This window comes from Alosa alosa, chromosome 3 (genome assembly GCF_017589495.1).
Source record: "Alosa alosa isolate M-15738 ecotype Scorff River chromosome 3, AALO_Geno_1.1, whole genome shotgun sequence".
In the NCBI taxonomy this organism is placed as follows: domain Eukaryota; kingdom Metazoa; phylum Chordata; class Actinopteri; order Clupeiformes; family Clupeidae; genus Alosa; species Alosa alosa.
This window is the reverse complement of record NC_063191.1, coordinates 37,538,073-37,562,941: the sequence shown is the minus strand read 5'-3', so window position 1 is coordinate 37,562,941 and position 24,869 is coordinate 37,538,073.

The following is a 24,869-nucleotide window of genomic DNA, read 5'->3' as shown; positions in this document are numbered from 1 at the left end:
TAGGGAGAACTGTTATGTGTGTGTGTGTGTGTAGAACTATTGTCTGAGTGTGTGGAACTGTTATTTGAGTGTGCGGTTCCGTTATCCATGCTCCCCTCATGACCTGCTGGGAATATCGCTGGCAGAGTCGTTCTTGCTCAGGAGATGAAATTTCACTGTTGATCTGATGGCACACATGCACTCTAAACACACATAATTCTCCCTGATATACACACACACACACACATATATATACTTAATTAAGAGAACCCGACTGTTTGTGTCTGTGTGGGGGGCGGGGGCTGCGCTGTGAGCCTCTGGGACTGCTGACGGGAGGACACACACACATACTCGCATACGCAATTACTGTTGGAGGTGTGATTGGAGCCCCTCCAAGTCTATCGACACCTAGTCTACAGTACATCTCTTTGAAAAGCACACACAACTGTGATTACAGAAGATCCCTTGATGCTTATCGCATAGAGAGAAAGGGTTGGATATGTTTAACACACACACACACACACACACACTCATGCATGCTGAAAGGATGTATTTAACACGCATTCATTCATTGTGTGAACCCTAGGTGCCCTTTCTCCATCTCCCCCCTCACCAGCCCCCAAAGACAAGCAGAGGTGCAGCCACTGCAGGCTTGTTGATTTGCTCTATAATCAACACACACATCCTCACCCTCATTCATGTTCATTCTATCTAATCAATTTCTAAATAATAATCTGTCCCAGTGGCACTGTCATTATTGAGGTCCACCCGCATCACTTATGTAGTGTTATGTAACGGAGGAGTGTATTAATTAAGCCAGTGATAATCGTGTGGGCTGGATTTGTGTGATAGTCGCTTGGGCTGGGTTTGTGTAATAGTCGCGTGGGCTGGGTTTGTGTGATGGTGATAGCTAAAGCCCATGCTAGTGTTTGTGGATAGCACGTCTCCTATAAGGGGATCTCATTGACCAGTGGCAAGCAGCACATTTGTGACCAGGCATGGAAAAAACGAGGCTCAAGTCGCAGAGACGCAAGTCGCGAAAAACGACTTTGAAGTTTTTTTTTTTCAAAATTAGTGATTTTTGTTTTTTTGCAGAATGTGCAAGTTGAAGTCCTAAAGAAGCAAATCCATGTTTCAGATAACAGCATTGGTTGCTTTAAAAGTGTATATTTTGTCTTTGAAATGAATAACCATGAATAACCATGAAATGGTTAAGTTTCAGGAAGTAAACCAGTGTTTGAATGGCCGTGACTATTAGTGCTCTTTTGTTCTGTCGGCCAATCAGCTGTATGCTAGAAGTAACCTCATGACTACTTACTGAACCAGCATGCTGTTTGTTTACAATTGGAATGGAGATGGACAAAGCACAGCGGATTACAGATGAGCTAAATCTGATGATGAAGGCGACTGCATTACATTGGAGAACATCCCTAATCTAGAGCTGACCTTAGCCGAAGATAATTACAACGAGGAAGAATCTCTCGGTCTGGCAGCAGAGGAGCTAGATCGTAAGATATCAGATGCTATTTCCACAGTTACATTTGACGGCGATAAAGTTTGTGTGTTAGAAACTTTATCCATTGCTACTAGCTAACGTAGGCCTACTGTCGTTAGCTATTGGCACCATAGGCTACTAGCCAAAACCCATTACAGATAGTTTTGGTGGGCAATTAATTTGAATAATGCAAGAATGTCTTGTTTTGACTGATGGCAGGGTGCCTTGCATCGTGTGTGTATTCAAATTAATAGGGTTTGCAAACGTGATCTCATGTTTGTTTAGTTCGCGTTTTAGACTATTTTATCCATTGCTAAACCTGCTAAATCCATTGCCAACCTGGTGCCTTGCACTGGGTGTTGATTCAAAATAACATGGTTTGCAAACGTGATCTCATGTTTGTTTTAGACTACTTTATCCATTGCTACTAGCTGGTTCTGTAACCCATTACAGATAGTTTTGATGGGTCATTAGCATCATAGGCTGCAGGCTGACAGATCAGTGACCGTGACGGGGGAGGGTTGATCTTAATGTCATGTAAATGAGGACCATTGTGTTCCCCTCCCATGGATTGAGGGAGAAAGTAGTCAAATTGAAAAGCCTGATTTCTCAGTGTAAATGACGTCACTCGTCAGGACCAATGAGGGAACTGGGAGTGGTCGAAGGAAATCGTGAAGCTGTCTGCGAGCTGTTGGAAATATGTCAATTGATAATAAACCCCTGTTAAACCTAATAAATCTGACTCCGCTCAATATTAGAAAAGTTTCGGTTCATTGTAACATTGTTGTCCTTAGTGGGTTGATACGCCCACAATACATATTGTTAATGAGAATGCCTAACTCGTTTTCTTGTGACACGCGCTCAAGCTTAGGAATATATACTATAGGTCTCCTCCATCTGCCGATTAATTGGGCGGTTCCTAAACATAACACGTATTGGTCTGGAAGTGGTCAGAGGTTACATGCTGATCGGACTGCTATACTCATCAGCGTGTTAGACAGTCAAGCAAATTCCTATGCTACAGGGGGTCAGGCTGTGCTAGGTTTTAGCGACCAATCTAGGACCATCGCTGACAAACTGCCCACCTTTCTGCGTAATGCTTGGTCATTTCATAATAACATGCCAGCTCCCAGGTGATTTAGTTTCTCTCGGCGATAACTAATCCCAACCGTCCATTATGCTAGTAACGTTACCTAAACTGCTACTCTGGACTACAAGTACAATAGTAAGGCTATGCGGGTCAGAACATCACAATTTATTTGTCAGATACAAGCTATTCATCCAATACATTTATTGTGAAAGTTACGAAAACAGGTTAAAGGAACATTTAGGAAACCATATGAAGCAATCAGAGAATGAACACACCAGCTCAGAGGATGATGACTACACACCTTAGTGGTGTGGGAGATTCTGACTACAGAATGGCTCCTAGAATGCTCTGTGAGCCTCTCTTAAATAGGCTACCTAGTTTGTAGTTGGTTACATTAATATGGATCACATGATTGGAGGTCAGCTGATTTTGGGTCACATGAGAAGTACTTTGATGAGATATGACTGAAAAGCTTCATAGCTTTGAGATGTGTATACTTACTTTAAAATGGCTACAACTTATTCAAATATTATCAGATCTCCATGAGTGAGACATCATTGGGTAGCTTTGAAGCTACACTTTCAGAATCTGTGAATAACTCAAAATGTCTCTGGGGAGACATGTGCCTGGTTTTGCCATGCCTGGTCACATTTCATATTGTTCGCTATGGTTTGGCAGCGGAACAGTTGGAGCGGCTTCATTGATCACCAGCTTGAACAACTGGCGACCTGTGGCCCTCACCCCCATCGTGAGTAAATGTTTTGAAAGGCTTGTGAAGAACATCATCTGCAAAATGATTCCACCTACGCTTGACCGTCACCAGTTTGCCTACAGACAGATTAGATCTACTGATGATGCCATCACCAGCGCACTGCATACCTCCCTGACACACCTGGAGAAAAAAGACACTTATGTAAGGATGCTGTTTGTAGACTACAGCTCGGCCTTTAACACCATTGTCCCCAGTACTCGACGGCAAGCTCAGGAGTCTAGGAATGCACAGCGGCCTATGAAGCTGGATACTGGACTTCCTCTCTGGACGAAAACAGGTGGTGAGAATGGGCTCCATCACATCCTCCTCCTTGACCATCAGCACGGGAGCTCCGCAAGGTTGTGTTCTGAGCCCTCTCCTCTACTCCTTGTATACGCATGACTGTGTGGCTATACACAACACCAACACAATCAAGTTTGCAGATGACACCACTGTAATCAGTTCAATCACAAACAATGACGAAACAGCCTACAGAAAAGAAATGAACAACCTCATGAATTGGTGTAAAGGAAACAACTTGTCTCTGAATGTGTCCAAGACAAAGGAATTGATAGTTAACTACAGGCGGAAAGAACAACAGTTTGAAGCCATTAACATCAATGGTGAGACAGTGGAGAGGGTGAGAGACTTTAAGTTCTTTGGCGTTACCATCTCAGAAGACCTCACCTGGGACAGTCACACTCAGCACACTGTAAAAAAAGGCCAACAACGTCTGTACCACCTCAGACGATTGAGAAAGTTTGGTATGCGACCCAAGATCCTGAGGTCTTTTTACAGAGGCACCATTGAGAGCATCTTGACTGGGACCATAATCGTATGGTATGGGAACTGCTCTCAATACAATAGAAAAGACGCTCTCACTTCAGAGAGTTGTGCGTACAGCACAGACCATATGCGGCTGTGACCTACCCTCCATACTGGAGTTATTTGAGGGAAGATGCATTAGGAAGGCAAAAAAAATCTTGAATGATCCTAGTCATCCCAACCATGAACTATTTGAGCTATTACCATCTGGCAAACGATATAGAAGCTTGAAAGCTCGTGCCACCAGACTCCGAAGTAGTTTCTTTCACCAAGCAGTTAGAGTGCTAAACTCATGCTGAAGACAACAAGGCACTTTTTTTTCTTCCCCCCCTTTCTTTTTCTACAAAACACACACACACACACACACCCTTTCATTTATTTATTTTTTGAGGAGAAGAAACACAACAAATTTTACTCTATTATAAACCTATAATGAGATGTAATAAAATAAATCTTGAATTGCGCTATAGCTTCAACCAGTTTGAGCGTCGAACTGAGCTCAATATTCAAAGCGTAAAGCCAAGCTTGACGAATGTCAGGCAACAGAAAGTTGACCGTTCTTGTAACTTAGGGCTAGTCCACTCGTACCAAACCGATCTTTTTTTCCTCCGTCTTCCCTGGAACCGCATCAAGAATATTTGCGTCCAAACGGATCCATCTCAACACGACTCAACACGTTACTTCATATCCCAGGCCTATAGGTGGCACTGTTTCTGTTACAGAATTTGACCAAAGCCTGCGCGCTGTAGGCTATACAAACAGACCGAATAGGCTACGACGAAAATGGCTAGTGCAAGTAAACCAGAATTGTTTGTGTGGACTGATGGTGAACTGTCAACTGTAGTCAAATGTAAAACTAATAAACTTCATTTTTACGGTTTGTGAAGGGTGCAGTCCCAGGTACAAATAATCTCCTTTACTTTCTTTGGTTGTAGGATAGTCCGCGATTCACATTAGTTTTGGCCATCACCGCAAGTGCATAGGCTACTAAACGCTAGGCCTACCCAAGTTCTAGGCTATTCCGTCACCACATTTATAATATTGCTATAATACCTTTGTTAGTAACAGTCGATACTTTTGCCTGCATCAAATCGCGCATTCGCATTTAGTGCGCATCTATCATAGGCTTAACATGAGTTCTAAGTGTCTTTGTATGCTCATATCTGACTTCACTAGACTATGAATGCATTTATTTATGTTGTAAGACATGTAAAATAAATAAATGACACCGGCACTACGCACAAATTAATTTAAACTTACACCGCACTTCCCTAATAACTTCTGACTAGTTCTCTCACGTCACTGACAGTAGCTAGAATGCATCAAGAAAACACAGGGAAAACACTGTTCAGTCCACCAAGTCATGATGAGCTATTGGCGCTGCGCAGCACCAGTTGTGCTATTTATCCTACTGAGTGTAATCGTAGGTAATATCATGTATGAAAACTAGTATTGTTAGGCAATACTATAAGTGTCAAGTCCAAGGCAACTGAGGTGTGGCGATGACATCATCACTACGCAAGTATGTGGTTTCGCCGTCCAAACGAACTCGCAAGGGCTACGGTTTCAGATTTTTCCACCCTGGAACCAGGTTTCAAAAAAGTGCGGTTTCGGGCAGTGCGTTTACAGGATTCGTTTGGATGATCGGCCAAGACGATGCAAAACCTGTGCGTTTAACCCAAAAAGCGTCTCTCATTAATTAATCACAATTAGGTATCTTCTGAGTAGAATGTCTCCATCTCCACTGAACGCTCTGCTGAGTCCCCCAGGCTGTTGGTCCCATAAGCACATGCTGGAAGCGGGCTGTTTCCCAGCTTCATGCAGGAAGCATCGTGGCCATGTTCTCCACTGCATGTCCCCGTGCGTGTGCGTGTGAGCGTGCGCGTGTGTGTGTGTGTGTGTGTGTGTGGACATGGATGCTTACTAGTGTTGTCACGATACCAAAATTATGACTTCAATACGATACCTGCCATAAATATCACGATGCTCGATACTGAAACGATACTACGGCGAAATCCTAAGATATCTGGAAAAGAAAGGACTCATACCTCCTTCAAGTGTATTGAGTCATTTGTGTTGAATTCGGTGCACTTTTGTTGTGTGCAGGTCAATTCTGGGTTCTAAACTTCCTACATAATTATTATTTTTATAGTCAGTAAAATAGTAGGCCTACTTTGTGTGATTAAGTCCTTTATTTTTTGTTATAGTTTTTACATTGTGTTTGTGTTTTTGCCAATAAAGTAGCTTTAAATAGCCAAACTAGGCTAGATCAAGGTCATTGTTGAAATTACTGCATGCAAATCACTGAATGCTATGCAGAGGGGCCTAATCTTTAGGCCATCTGATGTACAGTATAGGCTTCCCTAGGCCTTCCCGTGTTCATGGGATTTCTTTGACAGTTGCAAAGGGAAAATGTGAGGATAGTCTTCTTTAGCCCAGTGTACAAATGACATTCCAACCACTCGACATTCCAACCACTCATTAGGTCTATTTCTTTGATCAGATAGGCCTACACCATTACTGTGGTGTTGCAATATGTCTGTGTGCATTCCAGGACAAATATTACCAGTAGTACTGACCGAACATGATGTATCCAAAATAGTTGCAGATTTCACTTCACCTTTTTGTTTTATCCACAAGGCCGAGGACGGCCGGCAAAGAACTACTGTATGTTGACGTTGGCTGCGCACTCACTCACTCAGAGCTGCCTGCTTGACACGCCCACTTGGCTAGATGCGTGCAAGGAGCAGTGAGAGCAGCAGTTCACACAGACACAGAACGTTAATTTTAATAAAGTATCGATTCTAAAAACGTCGGAAATCGTATCGTTTTTTGCGTGAAGGCATCGTGATACCTTTTTAGTATCGATACACTGTGCAACACTAATGCTTACAGTTCATTGCACTTGCGCACACACTCACACACACTCACTCACCCACACACACACACACACACACACACACACACTTTCATGCTAAACATACCATACACTCCCTCTGCGCACACATCCGAAAAGCTAGGTCAGTTAGAAGAACACTGGCGCACACTTTCTTACAGAACAAATCATGTCAGTCCTGGAGATTTGGACAAACAAACATGCTGGGGCACTTCATTTGACAGCTAATGAACTAGTGACCTCAGAAATCTCCCTCATGAAGCTGGAGCTATATCTATTATTAGGCCCCTGGCAGCAGACCACACACACACACACACACACACACACATACACAACGGAGAGAAAGAGGTGTCTGTGTATGAGGAAGGAAGAGGGAGAAAGAGGTAAAGTGTGTGTGTGAGAGAGAGGTGTCTATGTGGGCCAGGTGAGGTTTGCATTTGATTTCCTCTTTCCCCTTTGAGAGATGGACCCAGTTCATGCAAATGTTCTGTCAGTGGGCGTTGTAACCCTGCCGTCCTGCTACGACGGTTTGGTGTGCAGTGTTTCCCACAGAATTGACTTCCATTTGTGGTGGTTGGTTTGCAGAATTAACTTGAATACAACAGTTTTTTAACTATTAGCACAGTGTGGTTATGATGCTAACCAGATTTAAGCAAAATTTAGTACAACCTGGAAAGTCATTATGTGGTGGTCAATGCTGATATTGTGGTGGGCCGCCACAAATAAGCCAATGTATGGGAAACACTGGTGCGTGCGTGTGTGTTCTACAGGCCTGGTAAGAGTTGAACGGCTGTTTTGTACTGTCTGTCGTCCACTTGCAAAGGATTCATCAGGCACAGCTGAGCCACATCCATTTTGCATCCTTGGGAATGCAGTCTGTTTTGCGCCGTGGCTGAACTTTTACTATGAGTTCAGACTTACATGCTGGAGGGGGAGGAACACAAGGATCAGTGTGGGGGGGAGAGTGGGACAGCACCATAGTGAAAGAGACTGAAGAAAGGAATAGAGGAGAGGAGAGAGAGAGAGAGAGGCACACATACAGGGAGAAAGCCAGAATAAGAGAGCAGTGGTGAGAGGAATCGAAAACTAAAAGTGGTGAAATTTGAAAAATAGAAGTAAGTACAATCACAGAAAGAACTAGAAGAGTTGTGAGAAGGAAAAAAAGAGAGATGGGAAAAATTAGATAAGAACAATACAGGGGATGAATGTGTAGTGAAAACCAGAAAATATGTGTGTATTAATAGTAAGAAGTGGAATGTGTAATAGTAATGGTGATTTGAGTGAAAGCGATAGAAATAACAGAAAGAAAACTAGAAGAGTAATATTGTGATGGAAGTGAAAAGAAAGAAGTCATAATAATATAATAATAATATGGAGAAGGGAAGAGTAAAGAAGCGGGGGAAGAAAATTAGGGAGTGAAAGAAAACGTGGGATAGTATTAATAATGAAATTAGAAGAAAAGAAATTAATGGGAGTGCAGGAAAAGGTGAATGTGTGGAAGTGTGAACATGTGTGTGTGTGTGTGTGTGTGTGTGGAATTAATAGTAAGACGTATTAAGAGTGAAAAGAACATAGAAATTAATATTAATGTGTGTGTAGAAAAGCGTGAAATTAATAATAATGTGTGTGTGTGTGTGGTAGAAAAAGAAACGTGAATGGTAATGTGTGTGTGTGCTCTGGAGGTAATAATATTAATAATAGGTGAAAACGTGAAGATGGAGGTGAAAACGTGTAATGTGTGTGTGTGTGTGGTGAGTAGAAACAAGAAAGAAATGTAATGTGTGAATGTGGAGGTGAAGTGTGTAATATTAATGTGTGTGTGTGTGTGGAAGTGAAAGCAATGAAAGAAATTAATATTAATGTGTGTGTACAATGTGGAAATTAAAAGACCTGAAAAGTGTAGTAATATGTATTAGTATTGTGGTAAAAGCGTGAAAAAGAGTATGTAATATTGTGTGTAAGGAAAATTAAGAAAAGGCTATAGAAAAGAAATTAGTAATATTAATATGTGTGATAATGAAATTAGAAAGAGCAATGAAAAGAAATATGTCGTAGTAATATTAATGGAGAGAGTAAAAGGTATAAGTAAATTATATTAATGTGTAATGTGTGATGCGGCCTCTCTCTGGGGCCTTTGGCGGCGGGCGGCGGCGGCCAGGTGACTACACCAAAACCACAGCTGCGAAAAGTCGCTCTGGCAGCACCACTCCAACACAACGCTCAACACTTCTGGACAGCAAGGCTGTGAAGTGGGGGGGGGTCCCTATTTGTTTGGATGGGTTGCCACGGAAATGGCATGGCGACTTCGCCGTTTCTCTCAGAGCCATGTGCTGCCGGTGTTGAGACTGACAGAGGGATTTGATCTGATCTTGTTTTTGGATGACTAAGGAGAGGAGTGCATGTGTTTTTTTCTGGACTTTAACTCTGTACAAAGATGCTAAATCTCTGATCTGGGAGGGTTGCGTGTGTGTGTGTGTGGCTTTAGCACTATTGGTCATCAAGTGAAATTATTATTAACTAAAATTATTATTATTCATTCATTCATTCACGAGTGGTATTGCAGTTGAAACGGATCTCTTGTTTGTCTATTTTTATTTTCTTCTTCCTGTCAAATGGAGTCTGAGGGAGTTTTCATGTCCGTTACAAGTTAGGAGCGAAGTAGGTTTCCACCGCAGTGACTTTCCATATCACACTTTGTGTTAACAAACTAGTCAGTGTGTGTCATCAGTATTTGGGGAAGATCTCAAGTGTGTGCCTGTCTGTCTGTCTGTCTTTCTGCATAAATGCCTGCGCGTGTGTGTGTGTGTGTGTGTACGTGTACGTGTCTGGCTTTGTGTGCGTGTGATGGTTTAGTGGGACTCTGAGGGGTACGGCCACCCTGGCAGTGTTTGAGGAGCTGTAGTGGGAGCAGACCCTTATATGGTAAGAGTGGTAGCATGGGGCTTAGACTTGGGCACAGAACAGCTGTGTGTGTGTGTGTGTGTGTGTGTCTGTTCTTGAAGGAGACACTCTTAATGCGAGCAGTAGACCAGGTCCAATGGATTTAATATGGAAAATAAACACCACACACACACACTTTTGCACACATACACCTGATGTAGGATGTAGACTATGGATGACAAGGTGGGAAAGTTCCAGTACTTTTATGGCCGACCTCTTCTGACAGTTTATAACGTAACGTGTGTGTTGCAGTGGTGTACCTGTCTAAAAGGGCTCAGTGGAGGCCTATAGAAAGTGTACAGAAGAGTAATGTAATATATCTGTTCTTTAGGGGTGGGCGATATGGACAAAAAATAATATCTCTATTTTTTGTGATTTTGACAATAACGATAATTAGTCGATCCTTTAAAAAAAATTGTAAAAGTTTGAGTTACTTTACAGCTCATTATTTATGAATAGCATCAATACAATAATAAATATAACCGCAAGCGGTGATTTACGGGGTCCGAGCAAAACGAACATGAGGTAGCATAGCTTTTTAGTTTTACATATGCTTTGATTGTTTGAGCCCAATTGTTTAAAAGAAACGTGATCGGATTTTGGTTATTGGATTTCAGTTACTGGATTTCGGCTATCGGATTGGATCAAATCTTGAAAATGGCTTGTTCAAAGGGAAACAAGGATCCTGAAATTGGATTAGATCACATAATCTATTCTTGGTTTTGATCTGGATAAAACCTTCACTTTGTATTGTTCAAAACTTTTGAGTTGGATTGGAATAAATTTGATGCATAAAATTAGGATTATCCTGTGCTGTAACCAGGGCTTTGAACAGATTTCTTTTTCCAATCGGTTAGTTCCGAACAGAAACGGAATTTATAACGTTTCCGGTTATGAGTTCCACCAATAAATTGACGTTCCCGAACGGGTTAGGAACAAAAAATACTGTTCTCGAACGGTTAATTTCCTCCGTCAGCTGTTTAATGCTATAGAATTATGTCACATCTTTCTCATCCAGTTAAACCAAATGTAATAATATTACAACCATTATTAAAAATAATAATAATTAAATAGACCTACAATTATTTCAAATGTGTAGTTTTATTGTTAAAAATTTCCACACAAAGCGTAACCACATTATTAAGACTGCGTGGTTATGCCACTTTCGGGCAACAACAAATTCCACTGTCGGGGAGGCCATTTAGCCAAATGTTAGTCCCTAGTTAGTCACTAGTCCATCATTAGCGGGAGTCGACAAATATAGCTATTGATATTGTGTTTGGAATGAGCGTTTTAATGAACGATGGATCGTAATTTACCTCTTATTTAAGATGTGGAGTGGAGACTCTGTAATCCACCGCTCTCTCTCCATTCAGTCAACGAATGTCTGATGTGATGTCACACAGGAAGTAAACCTCAGCCGTCATGGTAACGTGCGCAGGAAAATAATTACTTTAGTTAAAATTAATTTTTAGTTAATTAGGCAATGAAAACTTTGAGGAACGAAATAAAACCGGTATTAACCGGTTACCATTATTTTTAAATAAGTGTTCCTGTTCCAGAACATAAAAAATAATAACGTTTCCGGTTTCGTTTCTGTTCCCTGTAAAATACAAAAAGTTCCCGGTTTTCGTTTTCGTTCCTTGAACCGGTTCAAAGCCCTGGCTGTAACGTTATAGTGTGCTAACCTCCACAACCTAATGGTATTCTAACAATACCCTATTCTAGTGTGCTAACCTCCACAACCCAACAGTATTCTAGTGCGCTAATCTCCACAACTCAATAGTATTCTAACAATACTCTATTCTACAGGACTATGCATCTGTCATGGATAAGATGAAGGGTCTGATAATGGAAGGCAGTGTTTCCCACAGAATGGAATTGTATTTGTGGTGGTAGGTGAAGGGGGGTGGGTTCTGTGTTGGAGTCAATAAGATGAACAGCCTATAATTATGCAGTTATACTTGCCTTGCACGACAAGTCCTGACAAGTAGCTGTAACGTTATAGTGTGCTAACCTCCACAACCCAACAGTATTCTTAACAGTATTCTATTCTAGTATGCTAACCTCCACAACCCAACTGAAGGAACTGTAAAAAGTGTGTGGGTCGAGGTAGAGTGAGTGTGTGGCGAGCAGGCAGAGCCTCGGTCAGAAGGCTCAATGGTATGGAGTGATGACACGGAGATGGCAGGTTTGATTGCAACACAAGTGAACTTTATTTGAGTTTCAATTCATCTGTTCTTTTGTTCTTTACTTGTATGTGTGCTGCATCAAAGAGGAAACAAACAGAAAATGGAGTAATCAGTGAAATGGGGTAAATCAGTACAGATCCCAACTCACAAACCAACCAATTGACATTTGAACAATAAACTGAAATCATATGGCTATATAAGGAACAACTAAACAATACTTGGCATCCCAAGTCAACCAACATCACCTAATAATCTCTCACATGGGACTCCAACACACCAAACCAACAAACAAAGACCTTAACTTTACACATGATGGCAGAGCTACTCTACAAACTGATAAACATCACAAAAGTCATAGTGAGGGTCATTAAAGTGATGACTTACGTTAACTCAAAGATGCACACAGAGCAGGACACACTGGAGTGCTGGGTTGAGATGAACAAAAGAGGGAACTGAGGGGCGAGCAAACAATTTATCCTGGTCTGAGCCCCTGCTCCGGAGCTACAGGGTTTCCCAGCAGGTAAACTGGGTGTGGATAGGTGGCAGAGCCAAACAATCCTGCAATTTCTCCACAGCACTTTCACCTCAAGCCCTCCTTACACTGACAGACTTTTGAAAGATTTGCAAAGATTTGGAAAAGATTTTTGAAAGACTACAGTCTCAGACCCTCTCACATCTAAAGACAAGTAGTATAGTAGTAGACAAGTCACAGACTATGATTTTGCAATGACTAGGGATCTTGCAGGGTCACTATTTACAAGACTGCAACATGATTCCTTTAAATCATTACCCATCGTGCAATAGATAAACAGGAACTGAAAATTATAGCCTACTAAACTCAAAGTCGCATTTTCGTGTTTCTGCAGCATTGTTTCATGCGTGACATCCTTAACCGATATAGAGTTGTTCTGTCAAGTGGAAGAGCCGACTAAATATGTATAAGCAATGACAAATATTATAAGAATAACAGATAATTATAGGCTACAGCTGTGTCTGAGTCAATAAGATAAACAGCCTATAATTATACAGTTATACTTGCCTTGCACTACAAGTCCATATTGACAAGTAGCTGTAATGTTATAGTGTGCTAACCTCCACAACCGTACAGCATTCTATTGTAGTATGCTAACATCCACAACCCAACAGTATTCTAACACTAATGGTTCAAGTGGGATTTGAACTCTCAACCTAAGGATCACCAGTACAAGGCATTATCCCACTGAGCCACTGTCAACCCTACATGTTGGCCAGTCACATTCACATAGAGAAAATGTGTATTGGTAAACACACAACAAGAAAAACTCCAAGCATACATTTGACAATAAAATGAAGGGCTTCCCTAAAATAGTACACCTGAAAACTTTTTGAAATTCTGGGGCAATTAGACATTTGTAGAGATGAACACCAATGGATGAAATATAAATATGATAGACGTAATGATAAAGGAAAAATAGTAAACAAAGAAGTTCCCCGAAATGTAATAAGAGTCCCGGCATTCTGGTTTTTGGCAACTGATGAGTGTGAATGTTGATTGGCTGATGTCATTCAGGTGCTGTTCAGTGGTGTGAATCTTAAATGACAAATCCTAAAGCTCTACTTGAGGGGATTGAACACTCAACCTAAGAAACACCAGTACAAGGCATTATCCCACTGGAGCCACTAAAATCATACACATTGGGCAGTCACATTCACATGGTGAAAATGTGTGTTGGTAAACACACAAAGAAAAACTCAAGCATACATTTGACAATAAAATGAAGGGCTTTCCTGAAAGAGTACACCTGAAATCTTTTTTTTGAAATTTTGGGGCAATTAGACATTTGTAGAGAAGAACACTAATGGATGAAATATAAATATGATAGACTTAATGATGAAGGAAAAATAGTAAACAAAGAAGTTCCCTAAATGTCAGAGTGTCACCGGCATTCTGATTCTTGGCAACTAATGACTGTGTATGTTGATTGCCTGATGTCATTCAGGTGCTGTTCAATGGTGTGAATCTTCAATAACCAATGGTATTCGAGCTAGAGCCTAAAAGCACTACAGTGGGGATTCAAACTCTCAACCTAACAAACACCAGCACTAGGCATTATCCCACTGAGCCACTGACAATCCTACATATTTGGCAGTCACATTCACATGGTGAAAATGTGTGTTGGCAAACACACATCAAAGAAAATCCTAGCATACATTTGACAATAGAATTAAGGGCTTTATAAAAAAAGAGTACAGATCTGAAAATGTGCACTGTTAATGGTATCCACATAATGATGGTTGTATGGTTGTTCTCCAAGAAAAAAAATGTACTCCTATAGGAATATAGGTGATATAGGAGAAATGGGCTGAGTGGTCGAACTTTATTGGTCTATATCTCTGAAATGGAACAACATATCCAAATTCTTTTGATAACTTTTGTGAGAGGCTTTGTCTAAACATTGTCTGTGAGAATGTTGGTGAAAGATTTGATTATTTTTGAAGAGTGTGAAACTTTTTTATAATGTTTGGCTTTTCCATGAAATTGTGTCAAAAAAGTAAACATTTTTTAGACCATAAGACCAGGGCCAAAAAAAAGATTCATCTAAATTTAGAGATTAATATTATGAAAGAATTTTGAGTCTAGGTCAATCTGGTAAGGAGAAATTAGCATAATTAACTTTTTTTTCCAATAGCGCCACCTTTGGGTGCAGTACCCCAAATTTTGGGTTATGGGTAGAGGGGGGTACTGGTAACCATACCTGAAAATTTGAAGAGTTTTGGAGTTACGGTTTAGGCTGCAGTATGACTTTTACAGAATTTTGGCCAAAAATGAACGGTACTCGGACCCCTAACTAATAACCTAACCTGTGACTTTTTAACCAAATCAACCAATGCATTGTCACTCTATGACACATTTCCAATTTTGCCTCCACTTGTGTGTGTGGCAATGACATGGTCTAGCCAGCTACATTAGAGAAGATGACTAGGCCTAACAGATTCCCAAGAGAAAGTCTGAAGCTGAAGTTCCTTTCAAAAACCTTTACTTAGGATTCACTGTAAAACTAGGCAGACCAACAGAGTACATCTCGGTTATTTCCTTCGATGTTTTGTTTAAGAGAAAGCATTCCAAGTTACAGAATAGAAACTAATGCGTTAGCTTATGGCTAATGTATATAAGAAATCCCATGATTCCCATGAGATGCTAACGGTTAGCATAATCAATACACATAGATATTTAGAGCGAACTTCAGTCCATTTAAAAAAGGGTCACTTGAGAAGAGTTCTTTGTTTACAACTGACTATTAAAATACTCAAAGGCAAGTGTTTTCTCTCCATATGTAGGAAAAAATGTGACTGTCTCATCAATGCTACATGAACAGAAGTAGCTGCACAAAATCCCTTGTAGGCTACGTCTTGATCTCGCCACACAAAATAAACATTAGGCCTGCGTGTGACAACGTGGACCCACTAGCGATCATGTGACACTTGCTCTGCTGCAATGGGGCTTCTCTGGCATACACCTCCTGGATTTAGTGAATGTTTGGGGTTTCAATGCGTGATTTTGAGTTTTTTCCCCATCAGTAATTTAAATACTCGATAATGTAAATTTGCACATTGTTAAAACAACAATCACGATATTATCGCAGACGATATATATCGCCCACCCCTACTGTTCTTGCAGTATAAACGATTGGGCCACTTTAAACAGACCAACCAACAAACACAGCTAAGGACTAAGTAAATATAAATATTAGGGGTGGGCGATATATATCGTCTGCGATAATATCGTGATTGTTGTTTAAACGATGTGCAAATTGACATTATCGAGTATTTAAATTCCTTATGGGGAAAAAACACTCAATCACGCATTGAAGACTCATACATTCCCAGGAGGTGTATGCGGGAGAAGCCCCTGGCTGCAGCAGAGCAAGTGTCACGTGATCACTAGTGGGTCGTTGTCACACGCACGCCTAATGTTTATTTTGTCCATCGAGAGTAGCCTATGCAGTTACTTCTGTTCAAGTAGCATTGATGAGACAGTCACGTTTTTTCCTACACGGTATTATATGGAGAGAAAACATTAGCCTTTGAGTATTTTAATAGTCAGTTGTAAACAAAGAACTATTCTCGTGTAACTCTTTTGTAAATGGACTGAAGTTTGCTCTAAATATCTACATTTACTGATTATGCTAACCGTTAGCATCTCTATGGGATTTCTCATATACATTAGCCATAAGCTAATGCATTCGTTTCTATTCTGTAACTTGGAATGCTAGCCTACATGATTGCTTTTAAACAAAACATAGAAGGAAATAACTGAGATGTACTCTGTTGGTCTGCTTAGTTTTACAGTGAATCCTATGTAAAGGTTTGAAAGGAACTTCAGCTTCAGACTTTCTCTTGGGAAACTGCCTATTCATCTTCTCTAATGTAGCTGGCTAGACCATGTCATTACCACACACACAAGTGGCAGAATTGGAAATGTGTGCATTGGTTGATTTGGTTAAAAAGTCACAGGTTAGGTTATTGTTTATTATTGTAATGATGCTATTCATAAACAATGAGCTGTAAAGTAACTCAGACTTTAACACTTTTTTTTTTTTAAAGGATATCGACTAATTATCGTTATCGTCAAAATCACAAAAAATATTGAGATATTATTTTTTGTCTATATCGCCCACTCCTAATAAATATATACTCTTTTGATCCCGTGAGGGAAAATTTGGTCTCTGCATTTATCCCAATCTGTGAATTAGTGAAACACACTCAGCACACAGTGAACACACAGTGAGGTGAAGCACACACTAATCCCGGCGCAGTGAGCTGCCTGCCACAGCGGCGCTCGGGGAGCAGTGAGGGGTTAGGTGCCTTGCTCAAGGGCACTTCAGCTGCTCTTACTGGTTGGGGTTCGAACTGGCAACCCTCCGGTTACAAGTCCGAAGTGCTAACCAGTGGGCCACGGCTGCCCACAAGAACTGAAGCACTGAACCCAGCAGAGCAGATGAGACCTCACCTTTTATACTTTAGCTTAACCTTTCACCTCTGGCCCCTTTATGTGATCTGTGACGACCCATTTTTTTAACTTCACTTTGGCATTCCAGGTATTTTGGACCCTGGGTTGTCCCAACTATTTACAGTTCTCCTTCAGCTGTGACCCCTGTAGGAACGTCTTCTTACACACACACACACACACACACACACACACACACACACACACACACACACACACACACACACACACAAACACCATAGCCTTATAGCAGGCATGTATCCAGAAGGGGAAAAAAATGCAACAAAGGACATTAAAGGTCAGCGACAGACATAAATCTGAATGAAAACGTGTTCGCCGCTGTTTGCCAAATCTGAATGCACATCAGGGCCAGATCAGGGCCAGATCTGCTGCTCCCTCTCAGGTCCTCTTTGGTATGCGTCTGCAGGCCCCTGGTGCATGGCCTCTGGTTCTGGTTCCGGCTCCATCCCCAGGGACCCCTGTGCCCTAGTGTGCCTGACTGGAGGGCCTCTGGTGCTGGCTCCATCCCCAGGGACCCCTGTGCCCTAGTGTGCCTGACTGGAGGGCCTCTGGTTCCGGCTCCATCCCCAGGGACCCCTGTGCCCTAGTGTGCCTGACTAGAGGGCCTCTGGTTCCGGCTCCATCCCCAGGGACCCCTGTGCCCTAGTGTGCCTGACTGGAGGGCCTCTGCTGCTGGCTTCATCCCCAGGGACCTCTCTGTTGGTCCTTCTCTCAGACTCTGCTGCCTGTATGCCTTTTTATCAGTTCTCCATCTGGCCTGATCATCTCTCTCCCTCTCTCCATATCTCTCTCTCTTTCCATATATCTCCCCCTTCTCTCTCTCTTTCCATATATCTCCCCCCCCTTCTCTCTCTCTTTCCATACATCTCTTCCCCCTTCTCTCTCTCTTTCTATATCTCTCTCTCTCTCTCTCTCTCTCCATCACTGTTATTTTTTCTGGTGTTTTGTTACTATTGTGCTCTCTCTCCTTTCTCCTCGGGCTCCTCTTTCTCACTAATGTACAATAAAAGCAATCACAAGAAGTACATGTGACGTACTTCTGGGCACCAATCTTGATTGGGATGGTTATCAGATGCCTTCCCCCATACCGTTTCTCCAAATGTTAGTGTTCTCACACCTCGGTTCCTTCCTGGCCCCAAGTGAGGCCATAGCATGGACCTTTGAGTGTTGTATTGATAAGATCACCTTGGGACATAAAGTAGCATATGATGTTCTTACTGTATGTACACACCGCCGCCGACTTGAGCTTCCAAAGATTCAGGAAGTCATTCAGCTGCCAGAAGCAGCAAATGAGCTACAACCAATCGAATAGAATAAAGTATTAAGATAGAACACGATGGAATGTAAAATGCGGTCACGTTAGAGCGGCCAAAGCATCCAAAGCTTCCCTGGACTTTTTTGACAAGTGTCCTTGACAGAGCCACCAGAGCTTCTTTGGAAGCTCAAGTCGTCGGCGGTGTGTACGTACAGTTAGACAGAAAAGAAGAGAGATCGACAGCAGGGGCGTCAGATTAACTTGCCCGGCGTGTGTGTGTGTGTCCATCTCTGTGTGTGTGTGTAGCTATGTGAATCTGGGTGTGTGTGTGTGTAAAAAAGGTGTCATGTCTGAAGTTAGCAGTTCAGTGCACTGTGAATTGCCCATTGTTTGAGAGAGCGCGAGAGAGAGGGAGCGAGCAAGGGAGAGCACTCATACACAACTGGGTCAGATTAAGAACAAACACACACACACACACACACACACAGTCACCCCCACAGTCTGCCATCCCCACCCCCCAGCCAGACGCGCTCACAGGGGGTGTAGTGCAGTGGAACATTGTGCTGTCTGCACAAATAATACTCTCAGGCCACTTAACTTTACACACACACACACACACACACACACACACACACACACACATCCCTTCCTGCATTTACACAATGCTCAGACATGCATTCACTAACTGGCATCAGGCATACACAATCAGTCAGTCGCACAAGCACATTCACTCAAGTATAAGACACACCCATACATACACACACTCACACTCACAAACACAAACACATTCACTCAAGTATAATACACACACACACACACACACACTGCTGGTTTGCTGGACAGTAGGTTAGATTGTATGATCTGGAGTCGTGTAGCTCCAACTCTGTTCTGTACTGAGGAGATGAGGTCACACACACACACACACACACACACACACACACACAGGCATTAATAGTTGATGCTTACAAGGCGTGGCGGAATCCTGTGCACAGCCATCAGCAGTAGTAGTGCAGACGGAATTCCAGTGTTCCAGAACTGCCAGCTTCAGCCTCTTGTCATTCCCAGTGTTCCAGAACTGCCAGCTTCAGTGTTCCAGAACTGCCAGCTTCAGCCTCTTGTCATTCCCAGTGTTCCAGAACTGCCAGCTTCAGTGTTCCAGAACTGCCAGCTTCAGCCTCTTGTCATTCCCAGCGTTCCAGAACTGGCTTGTCATTCCCAGTGTTCCAGAACTGCCAGCTTCAGCCTCTTGTCATTCCCAGCGTTCCAGAACTGCCAGCTTCAGCCTCTTGTCATTCCCAGCGTTCCGCCACTGTAGCAGAGAGAGGGGGCTGCCGAGGCTCGGAATGGGTGGGAACTCAAAATACTGACAGGAAGGGAATTGGCATACTGAATAGAGTTTTGTGAGTTTGTGTGTGTGTGCCTTTGTGTCTATGTGTTGACATGACTGACTTGGAAGAGTGTGTATGTGTTACAGAGAGAGTGATTGAGAGAAAAAATGTGTGTGTGTTGAGAGAGAAAGAGAGAGAATAGGTACGTCTCTGTGATGGTGGAGTGTGTGTGTGTTGAAGAGAGAGAGAAGGTACGTCTCTGTGATGGTGGAGTGTGTGTGTGTTGAAGAGAGAGAGAAGGTACGTCTCTGTGATGGTGGAGTGTGTGTGTGTTGAAGAGAGAGAGAAGGTACGTCTCTGTGATGGTGGGGTGTGTGTGTGTGTTGGAGAGAATAGGTACGTCTCTGTGATGGTGGAGTGTGTGTGTTTTGAAGAGAGAGAAAGTACGTCTCTGTGATGGTGGAGTGTGTGTGTGTGAGAGAAAGAGAATGTGCGTCTCTGGACTGGCTGTCTAGACTTGGAAGATCACGTCTCATCTGATGGACAGGTTCCACCGCCTTGTCCTTGTGGCTTGTTTCTCTGGAGACCTGTTGCTACAACAGCAGTTACCGTGGGCGACAGGCTGTAGTCAGAACCTTCGTCCTCATCAGCTGTGTGTCCTCTCTTCTCCTCTCCTCTCAAACGTCATTGCTGTCTCCCTCATATATCCTCCCACTCTTTAAGACACACACACACACACACACACACATTAATTCTAGATAATAATTACTGACAGATAAGATTGTTAGCCCGCATTGTTAGGAGAGGCAGCCCACTCCAGCACTGTTGTTTAGGAGAGGCAGCCCACTCCAGGTTCCAGGTCTGTCTTGGTCCTTCTCTCAGACTCTGCTGCCTGTATCTGCCTTTATATCAGTTCTCCATCTGGCCTGATCATCTCTCTCTCAAATCAAATGGTGCTTTATTGGCATGAATGAGTAAAGTCACTGTTGCCAAAGCTACAAGTATAACATGTTAATAATCAACTTTACATAAGTATTGGTATAGAGATAAAATTAAATAATGAAAGGAAAGTAAAAAAAAAAAAAAAAAAAATACACATATATATATATATATATATATATATATATATATATATATATATATATATATATATATATATATAATATATAATAATAAAATAATAAATGGTATTAAAAGGACAGTAATAGCTTCAGCAATAGTGCTATACTGTAGGAAAAAATAGAAATAAAAAAATGTATTATTGTAAACACATATTATATGCCTACACTTGTAGATATATCTACATAAATCAATTTGAGGTAAATAGCAATACCTAATATCAAACATAGTATTTACATGTACACAAAGGGGATAAACTCATCAATATGCCACATACATGAAAGTTACAACTTTTCTCTTGTTTTATGGCAGGTCATAATATAATCTGCAGCTAGGCATGAACAGTTTGGTTCCTCTCCTAATAATATATATAGTTTTCTTTGTGGAGATAGATTTTCAAATTCTGTTATAGAATTCCTCGTTTTCTACATCATTTATGCAGAAGCTACAGTTCCTCATATGTCTAGGCACCCATGTTTGTCTATGTCTACCAGTTTCAATGTGTAGGCTATGGTCACTGATTCTGTATTTTGTCAGTGTTGTTCTTTTCTTTCTATCTTTGATTTAATTTAAGTATGGGGCTATACAGTAATTTCTGTTCAGGGTTCTGTATATATCTAGTTTGTCATTCGTTTTTATTTCTTCCTTCCAGAATTTAGTATAATGCATCTGATTTGTGTTGTCAATTTCTTTCAGTATAGATTTTGTCATGTGACTTAAGCTGTTTATGTTATTTTTGTTTGCAATTTGGAATAAGTGGTCACACTTCTGGGTAAGGGACTTGTGCTTGAAAGCCTTATGGTGGTATGTGCCAGCATTGTTTTTTGCCAGATGTAACCAAAATTTGGAGGCCCTTTTGTCGATGTCGATAAGTAAAGGGAACCTCCCCAACTCAGAGCGGCAGGCCAAGTTGGATGATGTTCTATGTACACCCAAGACATCTTTACAGATTTGTAGGTGCAGTAACTCAGTTGGGCCTTATCCCACTTTTTATAATCAAGCCCGTACAGGGGTCCCCAAATCTCACTGCCATACAGAGCAATAGGCTTGATAATGGAGTCCATAATCTTGAGCCAGAATTTAGTTGGTGGATTGAATTTATTAAGCTGTTTTTTAATTAAGAAATATGTCCTTCGTGCTTTGTCAGCCAGGTTTTTTGATGCCAGATTAAACCTTCCTGATGATGTTATTGTAAGTCCTAAATAGTTATAATGTGATACTTGCTTTATGGCAGTTTCCCGATTTTAAAATTGGTTTCTTTTCCTGATTTTTTTTTGAAAAAACATTATTTTTGTTTTGTCAGTATTAATAGGTAATGCCCAATTTTTGCTATACGTTTCAAGAATATCAAGGCTTTCTTGTAGACCTGCTTTTGATGGCGAAAGTAAGACCATGTCATCTGCAAAGAGAAGGCATTTTATATTTGTGCTGTCAAGTACAAGTCCAGGAGATGTTGATTTGTTGATTGCTACAGCTAGCTCATTGATGAAAATATTAAAGAGTATTGGACTTAGGCTGCAACCTTGCCTAACTCCTCTACCCTGCTTAAAGAACTCTGTTCTGGTGTTATTCATTTTAATACAACATGTATTTTCTTGGTATATGTCTTTTATTAAAGAGTAGACATTGCCTTTTATACCACTCTCAATCATTTTTAGTAGCATGCCCTCGTGCCAGATGGAATCAAAGGCCTTTTTAAAATCAACAAAGCATGCATAGATCTTTCCTTTACTTGTGTTTTGTACATACTGTTCATTAAGTGAGATGAGGGTATAGATGTGGTCGGTGGTTCTAAATTCAGGAAGGAAGCCTATCTGACTTTTGCATAAAATGCTCTTATTATCCAAGAAGGTAAGTATTCTTGTTTTCAGTATATTACAGAAAATGTTACCAAGAATACTCGTGACCCAGATCCCACGATAGTTATTTGGGTTCATTTCACCTCATCATTTTACTCTCCCTCTCTCTCTCCCAATTCAATTCAATTCAATTCAATTCAATTCAATTCAAGAAAGCTTTATTGGCATGAACGTTTCAATAACATTATTGCCAAAGCTCAATTACATGTACACAAAAATATAAATAAAATAATGTTTAACAGAACTGTAAATTAAGTAAGACATAAAAGTTAAGAGACAATTCTAATAATAATAATAATAATCCTATTATTGTGTATGGCTGTGGCCTCACTGGCTGTCCCTCAGGTTATGGCAGGCTGCTATAAATTTTGCAGCCACAATGGCCACATCCTCGTTCTCTCCGAGGATGTAAGGCAATTTACCCTCATTTGTCAAAGTTCGAAACTCAGGGAGGATTGAATTTAGTTTACTGAATGACAATGTTAGAATTTCATCATATTTCGGACATTCTGTCAAGAAGTGCAGTTCTGTCTCCACAGCCCCCAAGCTGCAGTGTGAGCATAGCCTCTCCTCTCTGGGCAGCCAGGTCTGCCTGTGTCTGCCTTTTTCTATGGAGAGACTGTGCTCACTGAGTCTGTACATTGTTATGGTTTTCCTAAGTTTTGGGTCTTTTAGTGTACTCGGGTAAGTAGCTGTTGTGTATTCTCGTTTTAGGGCCAAATAACATTGTAATTTAGGTTGTGTTTTAGTGACTTCTTTCCAATAGGTGATGTAATTTTCCTTTTCATTGTTTGTAATTTGGTTGGGTCTAATTGTTCTTGCTACTGTAACATTGTCCTGGGCCTCAGTGATGTGGGATGGTGTGAGGTCACTGAGTCTCAGGACAAGTTGGCTAAGTGGGCTCCTTCCCATGTTTTGCTCTTGGCTTTTCAGGGCTAGATGGTGGAGTGAGTCGGAGTGTCTCATTTTAATGTGTTGCCAAAATTTAAGGGCTCTTTTTTGAATATTGATTAATAGGGGGTATTGGCCTAGTTCTGCCCTGCATGCGTTGTTCGGCGTCCTCCTCTGTAGCCGGAGGATACTTCTGCAGAACTCTGTATGCAGGGCTTCAGTTGGATGTTTATCCCAGCTTGAAAAATCATACCCCAACCCCCATACCTCACAGCCATATAGTGCTATTGGCACAATTACAGTTTTAAATATTTTAATCCAGATTCTAATTGGTAGTTCCAATTTAATTGATCTTTTGATGGCATAAAATGCTCTTTTTGCTTTTTCTTTTAGTTCCTTCACAGCTAAGCCAAAGTCTCCTGTTGAAGTTAGGGTTATACCTAAATAGGTATAGTTGTTTGTACAATCAATTTTGATGTTGCCTATTTTGAAGTTGTTTGCATTTCCCTGTAGCCTGGAACGTTTTTGGAAGATAAGTACCTTGGATTTTTGAGGGTTTATTTTCAGGGCCCATGTCTGGCAGAATTTTGCCAGTACATCCATGTGATGTTGGAGGCCTTCTTTCATCGGTGACAGCAAAACCAAATCGTCTGCAAAGAGCAAGCACTTGACTTCAGTGTCCTGTAGCATGAGTCCTGGACCTGCAGAGTTCTGCAATGTGTTTGCCAGCTCGTCTATATAGATGTTAAATAGTGTAGGGCTTAAGCTACAGCCCTGTCGTACTCCCCTCCTTTGATGGAAGAAATCAGTCCTGCTACATCCTATTTTAACAACACACTTGCTGCTTGAATACATAGATTTAATTATGTCATACAGTTTGCCTCTCACGCCACTCTGGATGAGTCTATCTAATAGGCCTTTATGCCATATGGAGTCAAATGCCTTTTGGAAGTCCACGAAACAAGCAAATATTTTTCCTTTATTTTGATTTACATGTTTATCAATGAGGGTGTTAAGGGTGAAGATGTGGTCTGATGTTCGATGGTCTGGGAGGAATCCAATTTGATTTTTATGCAAGACGTTGTGTTCTGTGAGGTGATCAATTATTCTAGTGTTAATTATGCTGCAGAGCACTTTTACCAAGGTTGCTGTTGACACAGATGCCCTGTAATTGTTTGGGTCCAGCTTGTCACCACTCTTATATATGGGCGTGATAAGTCCTTCATTCCAGGAATCGGGGA